At 47.8% G+C, this 23,502-nt stretch overlaps 1 pseudogene; it reads right to left on the bottom strand.

The window, feature by feature from the left end:
- The window catches only part of LOC101659909, a 45,929-nt pseudogene that overhangs the window by 21,246 nt on the left and 1,181 nt on the right, over positions 1–23,502 (bottom strand).

Raw genomic sequence — 23,502 nt, 5'->3', positions numbered from 1 at the left:
TTGGCGCTAGGAGTCCAAGGAGGTCACAGAAGGCCCCAGCTGTGCACCCTGGGCCTCGGCTCCTTGCTACCTCGCTGCAGTGAGCAAGCCTGCTTCGAAGAGAGGCCTGGGAGCACACTACCACCAAGCAGCAGTTCAGGGGCCCCATCTGTCATGTTTGTTGTGTGTCTGCCTCACAAAGTCCACCTGTGTCAGTGCTGGGGCCACAATGGGTACGCATACCATATGTGTGAAGAGGGGCAGGAGAGGGTCTTCTAGAACTCAGCCTCCAATCAGTTCCCTGCCCACAGGGGGTCTGAGCCTCATCTGGACCCCCTGCCTCTCTTAGAGCTTCAGTTTTCTATCTGTGTGTTCCACCCCCACACCCACACCTCACCCATTCTCAGGGAGGCTCTGGTCTCCAGGGCTCCATTTGGTAGAGTCCACCAAGGACAGTAACTAAATCTGGGCCCCACAGGCTGGCCAGGGCAGCAGCCATACACAGAGGGGTTCAAAGCAGCTCCCAAAGGCAGTTCTAGACTATCCCTGCTCCTCCCCTCCCCCACCCTGGTGCAGTCTGACAAACAAGAGCCTCACAGCTGCCCACTGGCTGACTCACACCCCCATCCTTGCTCCTGTGCACACAGTTTTGCAAATGTTTCTAAAAATGATGAGAACAGGAACCACAGAGCAGGTGGGAGAGCCAGGGTTGGAAATACCTGTGGCCCCTGAGACTGAACCTCAGCCCTACCAACCATGTAGATATTTGCATTCGGTGAGGAGGGGCAGTGGGCACTGGACCTAAGTGTTTGGGAGAATTTATGACCTTTCACCCCCTTTTCACCCACCCCACCCCCACCCCAGGAGTGCAGTCCTACCCTGATCTACATGGCACTGGCATAGACTGACCAGGCCCCCCAGGGAACTTCCTAAAGGGCTAACTAGTGGAGGTGACTGAGGCTCAATAGGGGAGAGACCAGGCCTTCAGAACCGAGGCCCCGCACACCATGGGTAGGTTCTCTGTATCACCTGTGGACAAAGTCCCAGGCCCACCAGGGCCCGGGCCCCATCCTCAGCTGTGGCTCATCCAGGATGCAGACCTGCCCCCCACAGGTCTGCAACTGCCGTGGAATGTGGAAGACCCCTGCCCACAGCGCTCACGCACCAGTCCTCTCCCTGTCCCGAGAGGGACACAAAGGTATCCTGGGACATATACAAGGGCCCAGAAGGGACACACACAGATGTGCACAGAAAGATATACATGGAGGCACACACAGACACAGAGGTACACAGACACGCATAGAGAGATACACACCAGCACAGACACAAAATGAGATACATACAAACACACACAGGCACCTAAACGAGAAATACACACAGACACACAGAAAGATACAGACAGACTCACACAGAAGTACACAAAGTCACACACAGCCCCACACAGGCATGCACAGAATAACCCACAGAGAGAAACACACACACGCAGAGACACACACAGACACACATAGAGATACACAAAGTCACACACAGCCCCACACAGGCATGCACAGAATAACCCACAGAGAGAAACACACACACGCAGAGACACAAACAGACACACATAGAGATACACAAAGTCACACACAGCCCCACACAGGCATGCACGGTTACCCACAGAGAGACACATACACAGAGACACAGACAGACACATGTAGAGATACACAAAATCACACAGAGCCACACACGCATGCACAGTTACCCAGACACACACACACAGATACAGACAGACACACAGAGATACACAAAGCCACACACAGACCCACATAGGCATGTACAGAGTTACCCACAGACACACACACACACAGATACAGACAGGCATACATAGAGATACACAAATTCACACACAGACTCACACAGGCGTGCACGGTTACCCACAGAGATAGAGAGACACACACACAGATATACATAAAGTCACACAAAGACCCACACAGGCATGCACAGTTACCCACAGACACACACACACACACACACACACACACAGATACACAAAGTCACACACAGACCCACAGAGGCAGGTACAGTTACCCACAGAGAGACACACAGGCACACACAGAGATACAAACAGACACACACACCATATATATACACAACAGAGAAAGATATCACACACAGAAACATACAGACACACATAGAATACAAAACAGAGTAGTACACATGCCAGACAGACAAGTACATATCCCCGACAGACAGTCACACATCAAAGATACAGACACACAGAGATAGGCACACACAGACAAACAACACTGACACCCACATTCACACAGACAGACTGACACACATTAACTACACACATTCACTCATTGCAGACCTACCACACACATACACACTCATAGTCACACACACAGATACACAACACAGACAGGCACACACAGACACACAAAAACACAAACACACATCACAGAAACACACAAACATAGACACACACTGACTCAAACATGGACAGACACACATCATAAACACAGACACACTCAGATACACTCACACACACATCACCTACATACATCCACACACAGATACACACACACGCACAGGGGTGGGGGCTGCATGGACACCCTTTCAAGCACAGAAGCTCCCCCAGGGCTGGGGGTAGTGGCTGGGGCTGGACCTCAGAACCCAGGCATAGGCACATACTGGTCATCGGGCTTCAGGCTGCACGTGTAGGGACATTTCAGTATTGCTGTGATAATCATAATAGAACCAACTTTTTCTGCAACTGTGAGGGCAGGTCTGATCATGCTGTACCAGATGAGGGGGTCACAGGTGTGGGAAGCCCCTGTATGTACTGTGACGGCACAGGCATGAACACCCTGGAGCCCGTCGTTCAGGCCAAGGAGGACACCCTACCACAGGTAGAGGGCCACAGATACCCTTCCCTGTGCTACTGGAGTCAGGCAATAGGGACGCCCCAGTATGGGCTGCTGGGGAGCAGGGAGGGCACCCCTTCCACCGGCTGAGACACGTGAGTTTGGCCCACAAAGCTTCCTGTGCTTGTTATCATCACAAGAATCTCTTTGGGCAGAAACAGACAGCTCTGTCCTGTGCAGGAGGGGGATGAAAGGAGGCAGTAGGCAGTCCTGTGTCCTCTCCAATGCAAAGGAAAGCTGGGGGGTGGAGGTGGGGGGGGGCAGAGGTTAATGGAGAAAGGTCTGCTGAGAAGGAGGCCCTGGGCTTGTGGGGGGAACTCACACCCCTTCCATGAGAACAGCCCAACAACGGGGGAGTGGGGGGCACACAGACAAGCCTGGACGGAATGTGGAGCCTTCTAGGGTCTCTGGGCTCCATGGTTCTGCTGCTTCCCTAGGTCCCACAGAGAATTCCTTGCCCAGGCAGTCTCCCCAACCCCTGCCCCAGCCCATCCATCCATGGGCCTAGCCTGGGAGGGAGAAGGAGGTCAAGCAAAGAGGGCTTGGCTCCTCCACCCACACCCTCCACTCTTGTCCTGCCCCTACTCTGGGGCATTCCAGGTGGGGGCTTCTCAGGAGGGCTCAGAGGAGGCTTGAGGAAGCCAGGCATCAGGAGGCCCTTAGAACAGGGGAGGCAAAGGAGCTTGGTCACTCCTCCCACCTACCACCCATCCCTGTTTTCCTAGCTGCCCCAAGTGCCCCACCATCACCCTGGCCCAGCTCGCAGACCTCAGCCAGATCATTGGTTACCACCACCAGGCACTGATCACTTCTCTGGAACACGAGACTGGACATGCTGCACAAGGAAAGGGCAACCCACATCAAGGGTAGCAGAACCCCCTTGGGTGCCTCCTGGGAGCAGCCATGGGGCAGGGATGCTGGAAGGGGCCCTCCTGGGAGGGCTGCACTGATGGTAGGGGTAGTTGGGGTAGTCAATGGATGAACTAGAACAAGCCAGGATGATGGGGAGAAAGGGAGCGGCACCCCAAGTTGCTGCTACAACTCTGCTGGGAGACCCCAAGATACTGCCTTCAGGGCACAATCCTACTGTTGTGCCTCTCTGTGTGCACGCACGCGCACACGCGCACACACACACACACATGCACACACACACTGCGGGCCAGACTCCAGGACAGGGCCCCGCAGGAAGAATCAGGCCAATGGATGCTCTGGTCTGGAATGCCCCCTCTGGGTGCTTCTGCCTTCTTCTTCACCACAGGCCTGTCCTCACCACAGGGAGCCTTGTTGGACATCTTCTCCAAGCAGCCACAGAGCATGCTCAGTGTGTCTCACCATGACAGAAGGTCAATGCGCCTGCGCTGCACCGGTAAGTGGGTGGGGGGTCCTCCAGTGATGTGTTCTCCCTCTAGATGTTAAATTACAGAGATGACACAGCCGGAGGCAGTGACAGTCAAAGGAATCGGGGAGGGCGGACTTTGGGGCCTATGTAGGAGGAAGTCAAACACATGTCCAGGCGCCAAGCAAGGAGAAGGGAGGTCAGGAGTGCTGGGGTCCTGGAGAGCAATGGGTGAGGAGCCTGCTGAGAAGTAAACATTTGGAGGCTCAAGGAGCTGGCTCCTCACTCTCATAGGGGTCCCAGATAGTGACAGGAGAACCCCGGGAACGCTGAGGGTATGGCTGGAACTGGACGTGCATAATGAACTCACGGTTTTAAATAGACTCACCCAGAGACACGGGGGGTTGGCGTGTATGCATGTGTGTGCATGTGTGTACTTGCTGCTGTGAGTTGTGGTTCAGTCTGTTCCAACTCCCAGCAGCGCCAGGTCCATCAGAGGGAAACACTGCTCAGCCCCGCACCGCCCTCCTCGCCACGGGGTGTGGAACACACTGTTGCAGCCGCTGGCTCAGCCCAATCCGCTAAGCATCTCCCTCTTTCCTGCTGGCTCCACTTGACCAAGCATGATGTCTTTCTCACGACAACATGTCCTGGATACATGAGATGAAGGCTCACCATGCTGGCTTCTGAGAGATACTCAGACTACTGGAAATGAGATATGTCCTTCTCCTTCCGGACGTCCGTGGGGTATTCAACACACTTTGTAACCCTGTAATGCAAAGGCACATGTGTATATTGACTTAAGTCTATTTCCTAGCTCTGCCCTTTGAGTATGGTGTCCTGGTGGAACAGTGGCTTAAACATTAGGCTGTGAATGGTGTGGTCTACCAGCAACTGCTCTGTGGGAGAATGAGGATGTTGTCTGGTCCTACAAAGACTTCCAGTCACTGTTCCATAAGGCCTCTATGATGCAGGATGGATTCGGTAGCAGAGTTCACTTCAGTTCAGTTTGGTTGGATTGTTGGATTTTGCCCATTGAATGGCCCTCAAAGAACAAGAATGGCAGAGAGTGGGACATGCATCCTGCCCCTGGATGGTACAGCCAAGGGTCACACTCACTGGGGGTGTGAGGGGATGGGGGTTTGAGTCTACCCAGAGACCCCTTGGAAGAAAGGCCTGTGATGTTCGATACAAAAAAGTGACTTCTGAAACTCAGTTCTACTCGGACATGTGTGTGGTATACCAGGAGTCAGGTGGACTCCAGGACAACCGTTTATTTTGTCTTGGCTTAGAGGTAGAAGGGTGCCACAGATAGCCAAAGTGACCCTGTGTCACTGCCCAGCAAGGAGGGCTGTTGCCAGGCCCTAGGGGGCCATGTCGAACACAACCCGCACCTGGATTCTTAGGCGACAATGCCGGAGACAAAACGGTGGGCAGGGGTCTTAGCCTCTAGTCTGGGATGTTTGTGATGAAGCCCTGGAGTCCCACTGTCAGCACTGTCCTCAATTTCAGCATCTATGACTTACAACTGCTGTTCTGAAACTGAAGGCACCCAACCCCATAAAGTCTGTGGTCTAAGTGTTTGAGAACCTGCCCCTATAGCTTCTGTAGAGCCCCCACAGCCTTGAGTGTGATTCCATGCTAGACCAGCACCACCAAACCCTCCCTAAGGAGTGGGGCCTGAGGCTCAGGCTGCTCTCTGGATGAGTACAAAGGTATCCTTCACCCCTCTGACCCTCATGAAGAGATCACTGAAGATATCAGTGCTATACCAAAGGGTGGAGATGACACCAGATGCTACCCAGCTCTCAGAAGGAATAGCATCTGGGGTCTTAAAGGATTGTCTTCAAACAAGCAGCCAGCTAAGTGTGGCATTAAGTAAGTAATTGTGGAAGAAGCACACCAACCTGTGTGATCGGATGATCACAAATAATCAAATCCAAATCTGAAAGAGGGACTGTGTCAGAGCTTAAATTATGAACATCTGGTTTGCAGAAGGCTACGGATGCCAGGGAATCCCAAACAAAATCCTTTTGCAGGAACCGTGCATGGATTAAAGCTCTGGAAGAAGCCCTCGTCATACAGTAGTTACACAGTGGGCTGCACTCCTAAAGGTCATCAGTTTGAAACCACCAGCCACTCTGTGGTAGCAATATGGGGTTTTCCCCTCTCATAAAGAGTAAAAGTCTTAGAAACTCACAAGGACAGTTATACATGGCTCTATAGAGTCGCTATGATTCACCATGGTAATGAGTGAGTGAGCGAGCAAGCGAGTGAATGAATTCCCTCTAACCAAAGTCAAAGAATATGAACAGACTTGATATTAGACAGAGGACATTTTAAAGTCAATTATGGCAAATGGATGTATTCAGGTTAAAATGTAATAACTTATCATCTGACCCATTTTTAAAATGCTTTGGAATATTTTTTGAAGTAAAAGAGGAACACACACAAATTAAGGCCCTTATGTACTAACACTCTGACCATGGGGTGTGAATAGCGTTGCTATATCATGCAGTGTGCATTTGAACGTGGATTACCGCAGATGGGGTGAGGTTAAAATGTAACAGCTCATGAATAGAGCTCCCTTTTGACTCACTTTAACCTTGTTCTGGTTTTTAATGTTCTCTGCTTTCTTGTGCATGACGGTTTTTCTCTGTTTGACTGTGGCTGTTGTTTTTCTTTCTCTGTATGATTTTCTGTATATGATATCCAAGAAAGCTAAATCTAGAGAGTCAGTAAATGAATGACTGGCTTCTTGGGGCCGTGGCAGGGGAGGTAGGGGCAAACACGGAGCTGTTAACAATGAGTGAAAGTGAGAAGAGAATGGGCTGGGGTTGACTGCGGTGATGGGTGTGCGAGTCTTCATAATATGATTGGACGATTGAATTGTATGGTATGTGAATTATGTGCCAATAAAACTAATTTTAAAATGAATACAATCCCTCTGGATTTGCCCATGGGAGGGGCACAGAGCCCAGCCCCCAAACCAGTACAAACCAGGAGAGTGCAGCTACACAGGCCCTGACACCTGTATCCCAAGGATGGCAGTGGCTTCCAAAAGGTAACCTCACCCCCATAACACCAACAGCTCACTCAGGCCCAGCATGACTCAGGGAGGGGTTGGTGTCCTAAAAGCTATCTGTTTGCCTCAGGATCAGAGCTGGGGCTGGGATCAGGGCTCACTGTGGAGTTAAGGGGCCCAACATGGCATGAGGGCTCAGTCCCGGATCCAGCGGAGGCCCGGGCTCTCCTGTCAGCCAGATGTCAGGAACTCCTAGGAGCTCTGGAGTACTGGCTCCACTCTGCTCCAGGGGAGTCTCAGGTGAGTGAAAGCAGCTCTGAAGAGCCATGGCTCTGGGGGTCCTATGTACGCATCCACAGCTTTGCACTTACACCTCCAGCAAAAACGTTCTAGCCTAGCCTCTTGGGGCTCTGGGCAGGAAGAGAGCAAAAGGGGAACCAGGTATCATCTGCAGTGGGTGCTGCTGAACTAGCTTTTTGGACTCCAGATTGGTCCCCAATCAGTGAGCCCTCACAGGATAAAGACAAAGCTCCTAGGTCAGCAGGTCCATCTCTATCCTGGGGAACCTCAATGCCTTAAGATAATGGCACAAAGGTGTGGCTTGGAAGAGATTAAGCCTGGGACCTGGCCAAGGTGGGGCATGGAGCTTTCTGGTCCACAGAAGTCAGCAACAAAGACTCTGATCAGACTCCAGGCCCTGCCTGAACCTCAGCAACCAGTCAAAGCCAGTCTGCCCATCGTCAGTCCAAGCCATGATTCAGTGAATGGTCTAGTTCAGGACTTGGGGGCGGGATCTGATTGGCAAGTGACCTATGCCACCTAGAGACCCTCACAAACTGCCTAGGTCCCAGGATGACCTTGCCTAGGCTGGTCAAGGGCAAAGGGAAGGCTCTGGAGCCACCTCGTGGTCATCCAGCAGCAGTGTCTTTCTGCCTGAGCAGCTGCCCTTTCTTGAGTTCTCTCACTTTCACATCTGCTGAGTAAACAGGGAAACTAGGTGATGGGATTGGGATATTTTCTACTAGGCTTGCTGTGGTTCTGAATCACTTGATCCATTTAAAAATGGGCAGATGAGCATGTCTGTTCCTCTTGGCCAGGCACTCTGAGTGAGAATTCCCAATGCGGAAGCATTCCCACAGCAGACAGGAAGGACTAAATGGGGGAAGGTAGCCACAGAGGGTTAAAGTGACCCCCTGTCACTGCTCACCAAAGAGAGCCCCAGTTGCCAGGCTTAAGGGGGACATGCAATCACCAGAACACAACCTATGTCTGGATCCCTAGTCAACAGCACCAGAGCCAGAAGTGTGGGCTGGGGCTTAGCCATTCGTCTGGGGTTGTTTGCTATACGGCCCTAGCATACTACTGTCAGCACCATTACCAATTGTTCTTCTAAAACGGAGGGTACTCAACCCCATAGAGTCTGTGGGTGGAAACAGTTTGAGAACCTGCTCCAACAAGCCTTCTGTAGACCCCATAGTTTGGGTTTGATTCCATCCTGAACTAGCATCCCCTAAACCCTCCCTGAGGAGTTTAATCCCAGGCCCAGGCTTCTCCCTAAATGGGTACAAGCCATCCTGCTTAATCCCTTGAGAACTGGCAATGGAAAGAACCCAGCCCCAAACAGGGATATTCCAGGAGACAGTCCCACATGGGCCTTCCACCTGTCTCTGAGGGATTGCAGTGGTGTCCAAGAGTTGACCTCAAACCCCAAAACACCAACAGCTAACAGAGACCCAGTGTTACTAAGGAGAGTTGGTGGCCTAAGAGCCGCCTCTGCCTTGTTTGCAGCAGGGTCAGAGCGGGAGCTTGGATCAGGGCTCACTGTGGGGTTAAGGGGTTCAACATGGGACTAGGGTTCAGTCTGGTATGCTGTGTAGTCCCGGGTTCTCCTGTCAGCCAGACATCAAGAATCCTGTGTAGTTTAGTGTGCCCAACATGGGATTAGAGCTCAGTCTGGTATCCTGTGTGCTTCCGGGGTCTTCTGTCAGCCATACCTCAGGAGCTCCCAGAACCCTTGACAACCAGCTCTACTATAGTCCAGGGTCTCAATGAGTGTAAGCAGCTCTGAAGAGCCATGGATTTGGGGACCTCATGTGCTTGTCTGCAGCATTGCAGTTACACCTACATCAAAAACATTCTAGCCCAACTTCTTGGGGCTCTGGGTAGGCAGAGAGCAAAAGGGGAACTGGGTATCATCTGAAGTGGGTGGTGCTGAACTAGCTTTTGGGACTCCAGAAGGGTCCCCAGTCAGGGAACCCAGGAAGGAAATCACTTCCTCATCACATATCCTTTTACTGAAAGTGAAGTTTGAAGTTCATAGAACAGCCTCAGGGGAAGGTCACTATCATCCCTAGGCACAGGGAATGCCACGCTGGGGTTGAGTCCACATCGCATGTCATGTGCAGCCCTGATGCTGGCTGTACATGCGTGTCAGACTAAATGCCAAAGGCCCTGCTTCAGGACCTCACGCCATGTCCCAGGGAGCAATATCTACAGTACAAGCTCCCTGGAGGAGTGGGGTGTAGGTGCTGCCATCTCCCTTGGTTGGGCAGAATCTCCTGTCTCCATTGGCTGAGTGGGGTGGCTGTGCACTGTGCTGATAAGGAGAGTTTGAGGAAGGACGACACCCAGGTTCTCCTGCTATCCGTAGTAACATACCCAGATTCAACTCAAGAGATCCAAACCCAGAAGTACATCTCAGGGAAGGTGACTCCAGAGAAGGTGGCTATGTCCAGGTCTCCTGTGGTTGGACATGAAGCAATACCAGATAGAAGAGACAGAGTTCTGATGTTAAAATGGTGAAGGATATGAACATGATTTTAGCCAATTGAGGGTGTGCTACCATCCCAGGGACATGGGAAATCTAAGATACCGGTGGACATATGACAAAGATCTGAACAAAGAAGGCCTGAGTTTCCAGGGACACATTCGCGTGTGCGCGCACGTGTGTGCAGACACACACACACACACATACGGAGAACACACCAAGTAAGAAGCCCTCACAGGATAAAGAGAAAGCTCCTAGGTCATCAGGTCCATCTCTTCCCTGGGGAACCTCAATGCCTTAAGATGATGGCACAAAGATGTGTCCTGGAAGAGACCAAGGCTGGGACCTGCCTAAGGAGGTGAGGATATTTCAGGTCCTCTGAAGTCAGCAGTAAAGACCCTGATCAGACTCCAGGCCCTGTCTGGACCTTGGGGCCATGACAAAAGAAAAGACCTTTTTTCCCCCCCGCAACCAGTCAAAGCCAACGTCTGCCCATCCCCAGTCCAAGCCATGATTCAGTGCATGGTCCAATTCAGGACTTGGGGGCAGGATCTGATTTTCAAGTGACCTATGCAACCTTGATACCCTCACAAACTGCCCAGGTCCCAGGATGACCTCACCTAGGCTGGCCAAGGGCAAAGGGAAGGTTCTGGAGCCCCCTCGCGGTCATCCAGCAGCAGTGTCTTTCTGCCTGAGCAGACACCCTTTCTTGAGTTCTCTCACTTTCACATTGGCTGAGCTTGTTCTTCTCTTTGGTTTTCTGGCTCTAGGTCTGTGCACATGTCATGATAACATTTGACTCTGTCTTCTCTAGCTGCCCTTTGATAGGGTCCATTCAGCTCTCTGCCTTCATCATTTCCTTCATCTGCTTCAGGTACGCTAGGATGAAGAGCAAGTTTCAGAGTCTCTTCTGACATTTACTGTGATCTGTTCTTTCCTTCCTGTCTTTCTCATGATCGTTGGCTTTGCCCATGAAGGGATTTCTGGATGTCCTTCCACAGCTCATTAGCTCTCTGTCATTAGTGCTCATGGCAGTAAATTTGTTCTTGGGATGTTCTCAAAATTCACATGGCATCAACTCAAGGTCATATTTTGGCTTTTGTAGTCTTGTTTTATTTTTCAACTTCAGCCTGAATTTATATATGAGCCATGAATGGTCTGTTCCACAGTCGGCCCCTGGCTTGGTTTCAGCTGCTGATGTTTAGCGTGTGCGTTCTCTCTCCCCACAAATACAGTCAATTTGGTTTCTTTGTATTCCATCTAGAGAAACTCACGTGTATACACTACATTTTGTTGTTGAAAACCGGTATTTGCTATGAACAAGTCACTGTAACTGTAAAATTATACAATATAACCAGCTTTAGTTCTATCACTGAACATACATTTTCCAATTACTGTCCCTTCCTCTTTGTTCCCAACTTGTGCATTCCAATCGAAAAGCATCTTGATCCCATGTTTGGTCAATTTCCAACTGAAGACACTGGTAGAATCCTTCAATTTCTTCATCAACTATGTCCCTGGTTGGTGCATAAATCTGAGTAATATCTGTATTTAATGGATTTACTTCAAGCAGATAGATATAATCCTATCACCTTCAGCATTATGCTGCAATGTCCTTTTTGGCAATGAATGCCACGCATTCCACTTGAGCGTGTCCTTCCAGGCATAGAAAATCATTATGCTTCAAAATAACGAATCGAAGTCCAATTTGGCTCACTAATGCCTAAGTGATAGCTCCTTATGTTTTCTACTTCATTTCTGATACCTTCCAACGTTCTTAGATTCACACTCTGTACATTCTGAGCTCTGGTCTCAAGGAGAATTTTGAAGCTGCTTCTTCTTACTTGGAGTCACACCTCTTAAGCAAATGAAGGTCTCAACGTCTCAGCTCCCACAGGATTTATTCCATTCGGTCCCCATGATCAGCTCCACTCTGTAAAAGCAGCTCCTCCTCAGCCACATTTCCACTGACTCTGCCCCACGACATGGGCCATCATATGACACTACCTCCAACAGTGCTCTGTGTCTGTTGAGACCCCTTGGGGGTCGAACAACCCTTTCTCAAGGGTCACCCAATTCATAACAGTAGCAAAATTACAGTTAAGAAGTAGCAGCAAAAATAATTTTATGGTTGGGGGGTCACCACAACATACAACATGAGGAACTATATGAAAGGGTCGCTGCACTGAGAAGGTTGAGAACCACTGCCTTAGGCTCTCAGTATCTGGCAATATTTCCATGCATAATATTTTCAGCAACTACTGTCTCTGAAGTAGGTAGCCAATTGATTCTTATCAGTATATTCTTAGCCTGGAAGCTCCACAGAAACCTGTTCACTTAGGGTGATCCTGCTGGTATGTGAATTACCAGTGAATCGCTTCCAGAATCACAGCAACACACAGTCTCCATAGCACAACAAACTGACAGACAATTGTCGGTGTGCATTTTTACATATACCTGTTTCCAACCTCCATCCATTGAAGTATGGGGCCTAAGTGGTCCAGTTGGTATTAAGCTATAAATTGAAAGGTCACTGGTTCTGACCCACATGCTGCTCTGTTGGGGGAAATTGAGGCTGCCTGCTCCTATAAAGATTTACAGCCACTTTGCTCTATACCATCACAATGACTCAAATGAATTCAGTGGAAGCGAGCTTGGTGTGGTGTGGTTTGGTTTAGTTTGGTTGTTGGAGTTTTCTGGTTGAGGGGCCTTAAAATACAAGAATGGCAGACAGTTGGAGGTGGATGCTGGCCCTTGGTGGTACACACACCCAGGGGCTTCTTGGAAGAAAGGCCTGTGATCTTCTATCCCAAAAGCAACCACTGTAATCCCCACAGAACACAGTCTACTCGGGCACACGTGTGTGGGGCACCAGGACTCAGGTGCACTCCAGGACAACTGTTTATTTGTCTTGGTTTAGAAGTGCATGACCTAGATGCAGAGTCAAATCTAGACAAGACAGAGATCTACTGGTAGACACAGAGGAAGAGCACCTGAAGGGAAATTCTAGCAATCAGATAAACTAGGGGATGGGATTAGAAGATTTTCTACTAGGCTTTATATGGTTTTGAAAATTTTAAACATCTCAAAATGGGCTGTTAGGCATGTCCGTTCCTCCTGGCTAGTCACTCTGAGTGAGAATTTCTAATTCAGTAGCATTCCCACTGTGGAAAGGGCAGATTAAATGAGGGAAGGGACCCATGGAAGGCTATAGTGACCCTGTGTCACTGCACAGAAAGGAGGGCCCCGGTTGCCAGGCATCAGGGGGACATTTAGACACACAGAAGACAACCTACATCTGCATTCCCAGTCAGCAGCACCAGAGACAAAAGTGTGGGCAGGGGCCTTAGCCACTCATCTGGGGCTATTTGCTATAAAGCCTTAAAGTTCCACTGTCAGCACCATTCTCAATTGTTCTGAGTATGAAGGCACCCAAACCCAAGAGTCTATGGGGGTAAATGGTTTGAAAAACTGCTTCAACAGGGCTTCTGTAGACTCCATACCTTTGAGTGTGATTCCATCCTGGACGAGGACCCACAAAGCCTCCCTGAGGAGTAGAATCCAAGACCCAGACTTCTCCCAGAATGGGTAGAAGCTGGCCTGCTTAACTCCCTTGAGAATTGCCAGCCCCAAACCAGGACAAATCTGGAGAGAGAGTCCTTCAAGAGCCTTGTCTCCCAAGGATGGCAGAGGTGTCCAAAAGATGACCTCAATCTCACAACACCAAAACCTTGGCTGGGCGAAGGAGAATTGGTACCTAAAAACTGTTGCTTTGCCTCTTCTGGAGCATGATCAGAGCTAGGGCTGGGATCAGGGTTGTAGAGAGAAGGGGGCTTAACATGGGACTAACGCTCAGTCTGATATCCAGTGTAGGCCTGGGATTTACTGTCCATCAGCAGTCAGGAGATCCCAGGAGCTCTCGAGTACAAGCTCCTCCCTGGTGCAGGGTCTCAGTGTGTATAAACAGCTCTGAAGAGCCATGGCTCTGGGGACCTCATGTGCTTATCTGCATCATTGCAGTTATACCTCTAGCAAAAAAAAATGTTCCAGCCCAGCCTCTTGGGACTCTGGGCAGGCAGAGGGTAAAAGGAGAACCAGGTATCATCTGCAGTGCACTTAGCAAGCTTTTTGGACTCCAGAGGGGTCTGTAGTCAGGGAACCCAGGAAAGAAAGCACTTCCTCATCCCAAACACTTTTACTTAAAGTGAAGTTTGAGTTCCATTGATCAGCCTCAGGGGAAGGTCACCCTCATTCCTAGGCACTGGGAATGCTATGCTGGGGTTGAGTCCACGCCGCGTGTCATGTGCAGCGCTGATGCTGGGTGTGTGCCACACATGTGTGTCAGCCTAAATGCCAAAGGCCCTGCTTCAGGATCCCATGCCATGTCCCAGGGAGCAATATCTACAGTACAAGCTCCCTGGGGGAGTGGGGTGTGGGTGCTGCCATCTCCCTTGGTTGGGCAGGATCTCCTGTCTCCATTGGCTGAGTGGGGTGGCTGTGCACTGTGCTGATAAGGAGAGTTTGAGGGAGGACGACACCCAGGTTTTCCTGCTCTCAGTAGTAACATACCCAGATTCAACTCAGAGATCCAAACCCAGAAGTACATCTCAGGGAAGGTGACTCCAGAGAAGGTGGCTATGTCCAGGTCTGCTGTGGTTGGACATGAAGCAATATCAGATAGAAGAGACAGGGTTCTGATGTTAAAATGGTGAAGGATATGAACATGATTTTAGCCGATTGAGGGTGTGCTACCATCCCAGGGACATGGGAAATCTAAGATACCAGTGGACATATGACAAAGATCTGAACAAAGAAGGCCTGAGTTGCCAGGGACACATGCGCGTAGACACACACACATACATACGGAGAACACACCAAGTAAGAAGCTCTCACAGGGTAAAGAGAAAGCTCCTAGGTCAGCATGTCCATCTCTTCCCTGGGGAACCTCAATGCCTTAAGATGATGGCACAAAGGTGTGGCCTTGCAAGTGACCAAGCCTGGGACCTGGCCAAGGGGAGCGTAGAGCTTCTGGTCTGCAGAAGTGGGCTCTAATCAGGGTCCAGGCCCTGCCTGGACCTTGAGGTCATGACAAAGGAAAAGACCTTTGTTCTGAAACCAATCAAAGTCAAAGTCTGCCCATCCCAGTCCAGGCCAGAATTAAGAGCACGGTCGGGCTCAGAACTCAGAGGTGCAATCAGATTGGCAAGTGGCTTATGTCACCTAGAAACCCTCACAAAATGATCTTGCCTAGGCTGGCCAAGGGCAAAGGGAAGGCTCTGGAGCCCCCTCGTGGTCACCCAGCAGCAGTGTCATTCTGTCTAAGCAGATGCCCTTTCCTGAGTTCTCTCACTTTCAGATCTGTTGAGCTTGTTCTTGTCTGGTTTTCTGGCTTTAGGTCTTCACATGTGTCATTATAACGTTCACTCTGTCTGTTCTGTTCAGCTCTCTGACTTCATCATTTCCTTCATCTGCTTCAGGTACTCTGGAATGAAGAGCAAGTTTCAGAATCTCTTCTGACATCCACTGTGATCTGTTCTTTCCTTCCTGTCTTTCTCATGATTGTTGGCTTTGCCCCTGAATGGCTTTCTGGATGTCCTCCCACAGCTCATCAGCTTTCTGTCATTAGTGTTCAAGGCAGTAAATCTGCTCTTGGGATGTTCTCAAAATTCACGTGGCATAGACTCAAGGTCATGTTTTGGCTTTTATGGTCTTGTTTTAATTTTCTTCAACTTCAGCCAGAACTTGCATATGAGCCATGGATGTCTGTTCCACAGTCGGCCCCTGGCTTGGTTTCAGCTGCTGATGTTGAGCATGTGCGTTATCTTTGCCCGCTGCTGTCATTTGGTTTCTGGGTATTCCCCCTGGAGAAGCCCATGTATGTACTTAACATTTGTGGTTGAAAAAAGTTATTTCCTATGAACAATATATTGTTAAAGCAAAATTCTGTAATATAAACAGCTGTAGATCTATCACCAAACATATATTTTCCACCACCTTTGTTCCCAACTTTTGCACTCCACTCGCAAAGCATCTTAATCCCATGCTTGATCAATTTCCAGCTGAAGGCACTGGCAGAATTCTTCAGTTTCTTCATCACTAGTATCCATAGTTGATGCATATATCTGAATAATAGTTGTATTTATTGGATTTCCTTAAAGCAGATAGATATAATCCTATCACTCAGTTTTGTGCTTCAAGGTCCTTCTTGAAATGTCTTTTTAAAAATCATTTTATTGGGGGCTCATACAACTCTTGTCACAATCCATGCATACATCTATGATGAATGCCGCACAATTTCTCTTGAGTGTGTCCTTCCAAGCATAGAAAACAATATGAATTTCTATGATTCAAAAAAACCAATCCCAGTACATTTCAGCTCACGAATGCCTGGGATATCGCTCTTTATGTCTTCTACTTCATTTCTGATGACTTCTAATTTTCCTAGATTCATACCTTGTACATTCCAAACTTTGGTCACTAGGAGATTTTTGAAGCTGCTGCTTCTTACTTTGAGTCATGCCTCACAAGCAAATTAAGGTCTCAAAATCTCAGCTCCCACAGGATTTCTTCCAGTCAGTCCCCATGATCAACTCCACTCAAAGAAAGCAGCTCCGCCCCAGTCACATTTTCACTGACTCTGCCCCACCACTTGGCCCATCATATGACACTACATGTAACAATGAATGCTCTGTGTCCATTCATTATGCCTTCACTGTCTTACAGTACTTCCAGGTACTATATTTACAATGACAACTGTCTCAGAAGTAGGTAGCTTCTTGGCTAGGTATTCTTCATCTGGTATTTTCACTAAAGCCTGTTCACTTCAGATGATCCTTCTGGTACTTGAAATACCAGTGACACAACTTCCAGCATCACAGCAACACACAGCCTCCACAGCACAGCAAGCTGACACACAATTGTTGTTTGGCATTTCACACATGCTTATTACCTACCTCTGTGCATTGAAGTATGCAGTATTAGTGGTCTCATTGGTCTCATTGGTAAGTGTCAGGCTGCTTGAAACCAACCAGCTACTCTGTGGTGAAGATGAGGCTGTCTGCTCGTGTAAAGACTGACAGTCACTTGGTCCTCTGAGCTACTGTGACTCAAATAAATTCAATGGCCGAGAGTTTGGTGTGCCTTGTTTGGTTTGGTTTGGGTTGGGTTGATTGTTGGATTTGGGCCATTGAAGGGGCTTCATAGAAATAGAATGGCAGAGAGTGGGCATGGATACTACACCGGCTTGGTAGAGCCAGTTTTCATGCTCACAGCTAAATGGAAGGATGGTGGTTTGAGTTCACCCAGAGGCTCCTTGGAAGAAAGGCCTGTGATCTTCTACCCAAAAAGCAGCCACTAAAATTCCCATGGAACACAGTTCTACTCGGACACACGTGTGGGTATGATGAGTCAGGTGGACTCTGGGACAACTGTTTACTTGTTTTGGTTTAGAGGTAAGTGATCTAGCTAGAGTCAAACATAGACAACAGAGATATACTTGTAGACCCAGAGCCACAGCACGTGTGGAGATAGGGAAAGTGGGGGATGGGATTAGGTTTTCTACTAGGCTTGCATGGTTCTCAATATCTTAACCCATCTCAAAATGGGCAGATTTCCATTCCTCCTAGCCATTCACTCTAAGTGAGAATTCCTAATTCAGTATCATTCCCACAGCTGAAAGGAAAAACTAAATGTGGGAAGGGAGCCACAGAGCCGTAAAATGACCCAATTTCACTATGCAGCAAGGAAGGCCCCAGTTGCCAGGCCTGAGGGGGACCCAGAACATAACCTATACTGGATTCCCAGTGAACAGCATGAGAGACAGAAGTGTGAGCAAGGGTCTTAGCCTCTTGCCTGGGGCTGTTTGCTGTATGGTCCTAGAGTGCCACTGTCAGCACCGTTCCCAATTGTTGTTCTGAAGCTGAGCCCGCAACCCCGTAGAGTCTGTGGGGGTCAAGAGTTTGAGAGCCTGCTCCAAGAGGGCTTCTGTAGCCTCCATAGCTTTGAGTGTGACTCCATCCTGGACCAGCACCTCCAAACCCTCCCTGAGTGGAATCTAAGGCCCAGACTTCTCCCTGAATGAGTACAAGCCTACCTACTTAACTCATTTGAGAATTGCCAATGGACAGAACCCAGTCCCAAAGGAGGACAAACCAGGAGAGAGAGTCCCACAAGGGCCTTACACCAGTCTCTGAGGGATGGCAATGGAGTCCAAAAGTTAACCTCAACCCCACAACACCAACAGCTCACTCAGGCTCAGCGTGGATAAGGAAAGTTGGTGGCCTGAAAGTTGTCTCTTTTCCTCCTCTGCAGCAAGGTCAGAGCTAGGGCTGGGATCAGGGCTCACTGTGGGGTTAGGGGACTCAGCATGAGATTAGGGCTCGGTCTGGTATCCAGTATAGGACTGGGGTCCACAGTTAGTCAGACATCAGGAGCTCCCAGGACCCCTTGAGAGCCAGCTCCACTCTGGTCCAGGGTCTCAGGGAGTGTAAGCAGCTCTAAAGAAACCGTGACTCTGGCGACACCATGTGCTTGTCTGCAGCATTGCAGTTACACCTCCAGCAAAAAACCGTTCCAGCCCATTCTCCTGGGTCTCAGGGCCACCAAACGGCACACACTGAACCAGAACTTGCAGTGGGTCCTTGCCCTAAGTAGCCCCTTGAACCCCGTAAAAGTCCAGGTCTGAAATAATTTCCTCATCCCCCATCTTTTGAGTGGAAGTGAAGTGTGGAGTCCTTCGAACAACCTCAAAAGAAGGTTATAATCATTCCCTTAGGGGTGCCGCGCTGGGGATGAGTCCAAGCCCTGTGTCCTGTGGAGTCAAGCTCAGGGCTCAGTCAGAGTCGGGTTCAGAACTGTGACCAATGCCAGCTACAGACCCTTACAAACTGCCCAGGTCCCCAGGATGATCTCACCTAGGCCTGAAAAGGGCAAAGTGTGGGCTCTGGAGCCCCCTTGTGGCCACCCTACAGCATGCAGTATGACCTGACCAGAGTGTCCACACCACATGGCAGCATGAGCTCTGTACACAGTTTCATTTGCCAGGAAAACATACCTACATCTCTCCTCCCAATGATTCCAGAATTGGAAAGATGTGCAGCAGATTGTATCCTTTCACGTTATGTGCTCGCTCTGTATACTGAGCAAATAACCCAAAAAACTGCCCTTTCCAATTCTGATACAGAATTGGATGCATGAAATAATCACGTGGCACAGGGCTACTTGCCTATACCTTAGAACATGAAAGCCTACAGTATAGATTACAACGGATATCATGAAAGCAGCAATGCTCACAGATGAACTGGTAAAGCACGCCATGGTCAACGGGGAAGAAATTTAAGCTGTCAGCTATTTCAACTTTCATCAATAATCAATGTCCACGAAACAGTATTCAAGATTTTTTTTATATAAAAAGAATTTCTTTCTTTTATTTTTAGCTTATTATTAGTTACCCTGGCTCTGCACTCCATTACCTCATCACTAAAATTACAGTTCACTGGAAATTAGGATAGATAACAGAATTTTTCCAACAACTTTTTGAAGTCTCCCTCATATATTTTCTTAGGAGCAAATCCACAATCCGTCTCTTGCTCTTGTAAGTAGCAAAAAAAGTAATGTACTAGTAGAACTTAATAAAAAATATTTTCATCAAACCAAGTTTATGGCTCAACTAAAACAATTCTGTTCAAATCCAATCTATCTAATATTATAGCAGAGCTCCATCCAAACAAGGGCCCGTGTTCTATTTTAAGACCCTGTGAAAGCAAAAGTGCAATTATTGAAACTGAAGGTTCAAACTTTTCATCTATAGATAAAAACTATCAGCCATGAGATTAAAATAGACAGTGCTTACCACCCACTTTGGGTGGGTCAACTTATAAGCCATAGACCTTACATTCTCTCTTCACTCCATTTCCCCATAATCCTATCAAAACATGTGAAGTGCTGTTCGAGCTGTTGAAAACCAGCCTCTCACCTAATAGTCAAAATAGAATGCTGACTTTTAGCTAATGCAGCCTTATCATGTGTGTTAACATTGGTTTCACCTGACTCGGCCCATATGAATATACAGACCATCAAAGTACTAAGTCGGTGTTAATTTACTTCAAGTAATCTGTGTCCACTCTTTGTAATCCTGTCACATTATATATAAATGAAAATTAAAATTATCTAAAGTCGTGTTTCAAATAGGTTATATATTTTTATATAGTATCAGCTTATATTTATTGCACAAGCATTACGTGTTAATTTCCAGTTTTAAAAACAAACTACTTTTCAGTGACTTTCTTAATAAGCATGACTTTAAAAAAAAGCAAGTTTGAGACATCCCCCAAAAATGAACTTTCATAATTTAGTTGGTTTGGAGATTTTCATTTTTCAATTTTGGCTCATACTACATACAAAGAATCTTACATGGTTAATTTTTTTTTTACATCATTTTATTGGGGGCCCATACAACTCTTATCACAATCCATACATACATCAATTGTATAAAGCACGTTTGTACATTTGTTACCCTCATCATTCTCAAAACATTTGCTCTCCACGTAAGCCCCTGGCATCAGCTCCTCATTTTCCCCCTCCCTCCTTGCTCCCCCCGCCTTGATAGTTTATAAATTATTATTTTGTCATATCTTACACTGTCTGACGTCTCCCTTCACCCACTTTGCTGTTGCCCATCCCCCAGGAAAGAGGTTATATGTAGATCCTTATAATTGGTTCCCCCTCCCTACCCCACACTCACTCCACCCTCCCGGTATCCACACTCTCACCACTGGTCCTGAAGAGATCATCCGTCCTGGATTCTCTGTGTTTCCAATTCCTATCTGTACCAGTGTACATCCTCTGGTCCAGCCAGATTTGTAAGGTAGAATTGGGATCATGATAGTGAGTAGGGAGGAAGCATTTAGGAACTAGAAAAGTTGTATGTTTCATCGTTGCTACACTGCACCCTGACTGGCTCATCTCCTCCCCAAGACCCTTCTGTAAGGGGATGTCCAGTTGCCTACAGATGGGCTTTGAGTCCCCACTCCGCACACCCCTCATTCACAATGATATAATTTTTTGTTCTTTGATGCCTGATACCTCATCCCTTCAACACCTCATGATCACACAGGTTGGTGTGCTTCTTCCATAGGGGCTTTGGTGCTTCTGAGCTAGATGGCCGCTTGTTTACCTTCAAGTCTTCAAGACCCCAGACACTACATCTTTTGATAGCCAGGCACCATCAGCTTTCTTCCTTCCATGGTTAATTTCAAGGAGGTTTTTAATGCCAGTCATTCATTCCAATATGTACCCACTCTGCTGTCTGCAGGGGAAGTTCTGTGATTTCAGTGAATTCCCAGCCACAAAGCTATATGATCTTCAAAGATTACCATGAGTTTTTTACCTTACAAAATTGTCAGTTCCACCATAGTTGAGAATCAAGATATCGTACAAAAAGGTATACAGACCACACCTTGTGACAAAGAAGTGGGTTAGTGTAGCCCAATGTAGACAAAGATTAAAATGAACTCTTGATTAAAGGAGGCGGTAAGTACTTACATAGAAGCAACATTTTAGCTACCATAAAAATGCTCAACTTCTCCAGAACTAACAAAGAGTGATTAGACAACTTGGTAAGTCCAATGTGTGCATAAGTGATGCACGAAACTCACGGTATTTTGGGGGAAGGGGAGGAGGGGGAAGATAATAAAAGTATGGCTTTTACAGATGTAACTCTATTATCAATAACACATTAACTTACACACCTCAGTGAAAACATGCTACAACCATAATGTCTGGAAAAGCAGCTTAACATTCTCTATGTGGATTCTCCCTCCCACCCCCATTTTTACGGTTTACTGTATCTGTTCATACTGCACGAGTATAATCAGCAATGGCGTTTTGATTTTAAACAAAGACAATGGAATTCATTCCCGTGAAATAAATTTAAAAAATTTTTTTTGTGAAATAAATTTTTAACATCAAACCTTATGGTTATAAAAATGTTCATCTTTCCTTCTCAGCAATCTAAATATTTCCCATGAAAAATCATTACAAACATCTTGAGTGTCCTGTGCTCCTAGTGCGTCAGCTTGGTCGTGTGTGAACTCTTTCAGAGATAGCTCCGCTCCGCGTCCGTCTCTGCTAGAAGTCCTTTCCTTAGTGCTGGCCTCGCCTCATGGTGGTCTCTGCTTCTTCACGGCTATCACCACGGTGCTGTGGCTGACCACCAGCCTGTGCTCCCAATGCCCATTTACAGTCATTGAACCAGTTTGCTCTCTTCTGGCTTTCTGTTTGGCATTTTCTTTCCTTGATCCTTGATTGTATTTGCTTCCTCGTTATATCATGTGTTTAGCTAGAGATTTATTCAGCACTTGGGTGATCACAGAGACTCCCTCAGCCACCAGATACATATTCTTAAACTTGCTGTACAATGTTGTGGACTTTTCCGTGATGATCTGACGAACTATGAATCGCCGTATGTTTTCCAGTGGTGAAATCATCTCTGTGTGGTTTTTGTTGCATCATGACCTAAAGTAAAGCAAATTCACCCAAGGCCTCAATACATCTGCTCATGTCAAGATGATAAATTTGGAGCGAATTTTAAATTTCAGTGGGTGGGTATCCTTTGAAGCCGAGAATCCCCTGAGGTTTCTTCGCTTCTTCTCCACTCTCTTAACTTCGGACTTCTTTCCTTCCTCTTTATTCTGTTGCTCATCGATATTTGCTCTCCTTGCTTGCTTGTGCTCCCTGTCTGTCACTCCCTTCTCTTGCTGCCCATTCAGCACGTTCCTCCGAGGAGCAGTTGGAATGCTCCACCCACCTTGCTCTTCTCACCTTCGTGATCATCCCTTCTTCAGAATCAGAGATGGATGCAGTCCCTGCTTCGGGTGATTTTGTCCACTTTGATTCTACATAATTCTTCAATTCTTGTTAGTCTGGCTCTTTTCTTGTTTTGTTTTTCTTTCTTCCTTTTGGCCCTCTTCCTTCTTTTTCAGTTTGTTTGGGTTTTTTGGTGGGGAGCGGGGTTGTTGTTGTTGTTTTGTTTTGTTTTTTTGTAACCCACATTCCTGTTATCCAACTTTTATTCAATGTCCAAATTCCACATGCAAATGAGGCAATCGAAAATACCATGACTTGGGCCAGGCACACCATAGTCCTCAGAGTAACATCTTTGCTTTTCAACACCTTAAAGAGGTCCTGAGCAGCAGATTCGTCCCATGCAAGATATCATTTGATCTCTCTTTTTTCCCCCCAAACCACTTTATTGGAAACTGACTGTGAAAGTTTTTGTGTGTGCCAACATGACACCCATTAGAATATATGGGTAGAGTGTAGCTTGTCAATCAGGTCACAGCTTGATGACCTCATTTGTAGGTGCCACAAGACAAACAGCTCTCTAGACACTGGCTTCTCTCGCGTTTCAGTGGGCCCAAAGAGCAGCCACACAATCTTGCTTCTGAAACCTCGAAACCCCATGGAGACACGCTTCTCTCTCTCTCTCTCTCTC

The sequence above is a fragment of the Echinops telfairi genome, unplaced genomic scaffold (assembly GCF_000313985.2).
Source record: "Echinops telfairi isolate 266 unplaced genomic scaffold, ASM31398v2 ScPeMD7_43;HRSCAF=161, whole genome shotgun sequence".
Lineage (NCBI taxonomy): Eukaryota > Metazoa > Chordata > Mammalia > Afrosoricida > Tenrecidae > Echinops > Echinops telfairi.
Note: the sequence above shows the minus strand (reverse complement) of the source record. Positions and strands in the feature narration are given on the sequence as shown.